At 40.9% G+C, this 6,000-nt stretch overlaps 1 long non-coding RNA gene across 1 annotated transcript in view; it reads right to left on the bottom strand.

The window, feature by feature from the left end:
* Window positions 1-2,237: 2,237 nt before the first annotated feature.
* LOC115096417 overlaps window positions 2,238-6,000 on the bottom strand; it is a 50,368-nt gene continuing 46,605 nt past the window's right edge. The window contains exon 4 of the long non-coding RNA XR_003858064.1: window positions 2,238-2,428. This is a non-coding gene — a long non-coding RNA (uncharacterized LOC115096417). The remainder of the gene's footprint in view (window positions 2,429-6,000) is intronic.

The raw sequence follows: 6,000 nt of genomic DNA, 5'->3' as shown, positions 1-6,000 counted from the left end.
TAATGGGTAGGTTCCTTGATTAGCTGAGTGAAGTCTAGCGCTTCCAGAGAGGATAGAAAAGCTCCACTGTTTGAGGCATTAGAGTCATCCACATGAATGTTGAAAAGTACCTAGTATGAGAGTCTTGGAGTGTTCACAATAACCTACAGTATCCGAAAGTAATCCAAAAAGCAGAATATAAAATAAAAATAAATAAAATAAATGTAATAGACAATCGATAGGAGTTCCTGGAGGCCCTCAGCAATGTTACTAGGTGGGCAATACACTAAGAAGAACCCCTATTTGGGATGGGTGTTTGACTGGACAAGCAGGGTTTCAATGCCATCCAAGATCCTAATAGGGGAGAAGGCTAAGCCAAGGTATTTTTCTGAAAAGAATGGATGCCCTCCTGCCATGCTTGCCCAAGCAGGAGGAGTGGACAAAGTAGTAATCTTCAGGGCAGATTTTAATGAATTGGGGAGCATCTGTTTCATATGCCCATGTTTCTGTTAAGGCACAGGATGTCAGTAGTGAGGACTGAGAGGATCATACAAGATATCTATGGCAAAAATTAAATCCCAAGTGGCTAGAGGTAATTACAAAAGACACCAGACATGCTACTACAAAGCAATGGTGCAGGATAAAAGACTATTTTTCCACTATGATCTACCAAGCTAAAGGCTCCAGTAGTGAACTCTTCTGTATCATTTCCAAGCTTATAGGAGCTGCTGCAACTTTATTTCCCTCTCTTCAATAAGCTTGCTGAATTCTTTTCCAATAAGATTAACAATATCAGATCAGAATTTAATCTTATCACTCTAGACCTCGCACTGGATATGGAATCCACCACTCACGCGTATTCCCTTGCCACTTTTTGCTTCCTTTCTCTGGAAGAAGTAGACAACCTGCTTTTCTGACATCAAACCTCATCCTGTCTGAATTATCCGTGTCCAACATGGCTCATCAAACAGGCCAAATCTAGTCTCTTCACCAGCCTTCAGATTATCATAAACTCCTCTCTCTCAGAGGGCCAACTTCCTCTCTGCCTTAAGGAAACCATGGTAAAACCCAAACTGAAGAAACCAAATCTGGATCCCAATAATCCTGGTCACTATAGGCCAATCTCAAACATTCCATTCCTCAGTAAAATCACTGAAAAAGCAGTTCTGAGCCAATTCAATGAGCTCCTATAAGCCACTAACTTCCTGGACCACTTCCAATCCGATTTCCAACCATTCCACAGTATTGAAACTGCTCTAATTTACCTGGTAAAAGACCTGGATAGGGGACAACAGGCTATTCTAGTGTTTCTAAACCTGTCTGTGGCATTTGACATAGTAGATCATGAAATCCTTATCTCCTGACTACTGGACCTAGGATAAAGGGAATGGAATGGCTCCCCTTTGAGGAAAGACTAAAGAGATTAGGACTATTCAGCTTGAAGAAGAGATGACTGAGGGGGGATATGACAGAGTTCTACAAAATCATGAAAGGATTTGAATGGGTAAATGTGAACTGGTTATTTACCAGCAGTCTGGTTCCACCCTTAACCAGAGTGGAACCACACTGCTGGCACTAACCTTTAAAAAGGAGATTGTTCTAGTTTAAAAGCTGCTCTAAGGGGAAAGCCGACAGTCGCTCAGCAGCACATGGTTCGGAGAAAGGTATCTTTAAAGGATACTAATGATGCATTAGAATTAGGGCATCCCGACAGTGAGGTTCCAATAATTAGAAAAGTAGTCCAAGTGCCTGTAACTAAAAACTCACCTGAGCTAAAAAATTCTAACTTAACCCTATCAATTAAAAAGCAGAATGAAAATACAAACAAAAAACAAACTTTGAAATGTTTGTATGCTAATGCCAGAAGTCTAAGAAGTAAGATGGGAGAATTAGAATGTATGGCAGTGAATGATGACAGACTTAATTGGCATCTCAGAGACATGGTGGAAAAAGAGGATAACCAATGGGACAGTGCTATACCGGGGTACAAATTATATCGCAATGACAGAGAGGAGCAGTCGGGAGGAGGTGTGGCGCTTTATGTCCGGGATGGCATAGAGTCCAACAGGATAAACATCCTGCATGAGACTAAATACAAAATTGAATCTTTATGGGTAGAAATCCCTTGTGTGTCGGGGAAGACTATAGTGATAGGGATATACTACCGTCCACCTGGTCAAGATGGTGAGACGGACAGTGAAATGCTAAGAGAAATTAGAGAAGCTAACCAAATTGGTAGTGCAGTAATAATGGGAGACTTCAATTACCAGAGACCAATAGTGCAAGGACAAGTCTAAGTTCCACCAGGTATTTCAAATAATGTATATTTATTTCAAAATGTTGAACTGGCAACTCCACTTATAACAACAGGTAACTTATAGAAGTCCCCCGACACGGTCCCATGTTTCGCCGTGGCTGCGTCGGGAGGGACCATAAACTTCGATTTGATCTGCAAAAAAATATACATACAAATAGTGGAACGAAAAAAAGAAGCTACCAAATTTCAAACAACAGTATAAACACATACCTTTTGTTATGACATTCAAGGGAGCGTGAACGCCCTCATAGGTGACAGACATTTAAAGAGGAAGAAAGGCGCGAAACGGTAATCCATTGCGAGATTCATACGGACCAATCACTACAGAGCAAAGGGCTATCCAATCAGTCAAACAAACAGATACCACTCAATCTTTCTGTTCAAGCCTTTTGGACAAACAGTATCAAGGGTATGTATCCATCTCTGTTCCCTTCGACCCAGTAGTTCGGTGAAATCACCCCCCCGGGGTGGGTGGGTGACCACCTCCACCACAAAGAAGAAGAGATCAGAGATGGAATGCCCTTTGTGAGACCAATGAGCTACCAAGGGTTCGTCCTCTCTCTGATGCCGAATATTGGAACAGTGCTCAATCATGCGTGTTTTTACCATCCTAATAGTCTTACCCACATACAAGAGGGGACATTGGCATCTCACTACATATACAACACCTTTAGTAGTGCAATCTGAGTCAAAACGTAATTGAAAGATACGTTTAGTAATAGGATGTTCAAACGATGTAACCGTGTCTGTATGGCTGCACATCGTGCAATGCCCACAGGGTCTATGTGTTCTCCTGAACGTGGTACTGTGACAATCCTAGGAAACTTCAATTACCCCAATATTGACTGGGTAAACGAATCATCGGGTCACGCTAGAGAGATAACGTTCCTGGATGGAATAAATGATAGCTTTATGGAGGAATTGGTTCAGGAACAGACAAGAGAGGGAGCAATTTTAGATCTAATTCTCAGTGGAGCACAGGACTTGGTGAGAGAGGTAACGGTGGTGGGGCCGCTTGGCAATAGTGATCATAATATGATCAAATTTGATTTAATGTCTGGAAGAGGAACAGTGTGCAAATCCAAGGCTCTCGTGCTAAACTTTCAAAAGGGAAACTTTGATAAAATGAGAAAAATTGTTAGAAAAAAACTGAAAGGAGCAGCTACAAAAGTAAAAAATGTCCAAGAGGCGTGGTCATTGTTAAAAATACCATTCTAGAAGCACAGTCCAGATGTATTCCACACATTAAGAAAGGTAGAAAGAAGGCAAAACGATTACCGGCATGGTTAAAAGGGGAGGTGAAAGAAGCTATTTTAAGCCAAAAGATCTTCATTCAAAAAATTGGAAGGAAGGATCCAACAGAAGAAAATAGGATAAAGCATAAACATTGGCAAGTTAAATGTAAGACATTGATAAGACAAGCTAAGAGAGAATTTGAAAAGAAGTTGGCTGTAGAGGCAAAAACTCACAGTAAAACTTTTTTAAATATATCCGAAGCAGAAAGCCTGTGAGGGAGTCAGTTGGACTGTTAGATGATCAAGGGGTTAAAGGGGCACTTAGAGAAGATAAGGCCATCGTGGAAAGATTAAATGATTTCTTTGCTTCGGTGTTTACTGAAGAGGATGTTGGGGAGGTACCCATAATGGAGAGGGTTTTCATGGGTAATGATTCAGATGGACTGAATCAAATCATGGTGAACCTAGAAGATGCGGTAGGCCTGATTGACAAACTGAAGAGTAGTAAATCACCCGGACCGGATGGTATACACCCCAGAGTTCTGAAGGAACTAAAAAATGAAATTTTAGACCTATTAGTAAAAATTTGTAATTTATCATTAAAATCATCCATTGTACCTGAAGACTGGAGGATAGCAAACGTAACCCCAATATTTAAAAAAGGGCTCCAGGGGCGATCCGGAAACTACAGACCGGTTAGCCTGACTTCAGTGCCAGGAAAAATAGTGGAAAGTGTTCTAACATCAAAATCACAGAACATAGAGAAAGACATGGTTTAATGGAACAAAGTCAGCATGGCTTTAACCCAGGGCAAGTCTTGCCTCACAAATCTGCTTCACTTTTTTGAAGGAGTTAATAAACATGTGGATAAAGGTGAAACCGGTAGATATAGTATACTTGGATTTTCAGAAGGCGTTTGACAAAGTTCCTCATGAGGGGCCTTCTAGGAAAAGTAAAAAGTCATGGGATAGGTGGTGATGGTCCTTTCGTGGATTGCAAACTGGCTAAAAGACAGGAAACAGAGAGTAGGATTAAATGGACAATTTTCTCAGTGGAAGGGAGTGGACAGTGGAGTGGCCTCAGGGATCTGTATTGGGGACCCTTACTTTTCATATATTTATAAATGATCTGGAAAGAAATACAACGAGTGAGATAATCAAATTTTCAGATGACACAAAAATTGTTCAGAGTAGTTAAATCACAAGCATTGTGATAAATTGCAGGAAGACCTTGTGAGACTGGAAAATTGGGCATCCAAATGGCAGATGAAATTTAATGTGGATAAGTGCAAGGTGATGCATATAGGGAAAAATAACCCATGCTATAATTACACAATGTTGGGTTCCATATTAGGTGCTACAACCCAAGAAAGAGATTTAGGTGTCATAGTGGATAACACATTGAAATCGTCGGTTCAGTGTGCTGCGGCAGACAAAAAAGGAAACAGAATGTTGGGAATTATTAGAAAGGGAATGGTGAATAAAACGGAAAATGTCATAATGCCTCTGTATCGCTCCATGGTGAGACCGCACCTGAATACTGTGTACAATTCTGGTCGCCGCATCTCAAAAAAGATATAATTGCGATGGAGAAGGTACAGAGAAGGGCTACCAAAATGATAAGGGGAATGGAACAACTCCCCTATGAGGAAAGACTAAAGAGGTTAGGACTTTTCAGCTTGGAGAAGACACGACTGAGGGGGGATATAATAGAGGTGTTTAAAATCATGAGAGGTCTAGAATGGGTAGATGTGAATCGGTTATTTACTCTTTCGGATAGTAGAAAGACTAGGGGGCACTCCATGAAGTTAGCATGGGGCACATTTAAAACTAATCGGAGAAAGTTCTTTTTTTACTCAACGCACAATTAAAACTCTGGAATTTGTTGCCAGAGGGATGTGGTTAGTGCAGTTAGTATAGCTGTGTTTAAAAAAGGATTCGATAAGTTCTTGGAGGAGAAGTCCATTACCTGCTATTAAGTTCACTTAGAGAATAGCCACTGCCATTAGCAATGGTAACATGGACTAGACTTAGTTTTTGGGTACTTGCCAGGTTCTTATGGCCTGGATTGGCCACTGTTGGAAACAGGATGCTGGGCTTGATGGACCCTTGGTCTGACCCAGTATGGCATTTTCTTATGTTCTTACAAGGCCTAGGGGGACTCCATCAAGTTAGCAAGTAGCACATTTAAAACAAATAAAAAAAAATTCTTTTTCTCTCAACGCACATTTAAGCTTTGAAATTCATTGCCAGAGGATATGGTTAAGTCAGTTAGTGTAGCTGGGTTTAAAAAGGTTTGGATAAGTTCTTGGAGAAGTCCATAGATTGCTGTTAATCTACAGGGAAAAGTCACTGCTTGTTGCCGGCATTAGTAGCATGGGATTTGTTTAATGTTTGGATACTTGCCAGATACTGTAACTTGGATTGGCCACTGTTGGAAACAGGATACTGGGCTTGATGGTCCCTTGGT

Source organism: Rhinatrema bivittatum, chromosome 8, assembly GCF_901001135.1.
Source record: "Rhinatrema bivittatum chromosome 8, aRhiBiv1.1, whole genome shotgun sequence".
Taxonomy (NCBI): domain Eukaryota; kingdom Metazoa; phylum Chordata; class Amphibia; order Gymnophiona; family Rhinatrematidae; genus Rhinatrema; species Rhinatrema bivittatum.
This window is presented reverse-complemented; position numbering and strand designations above follow the sequence as displayed.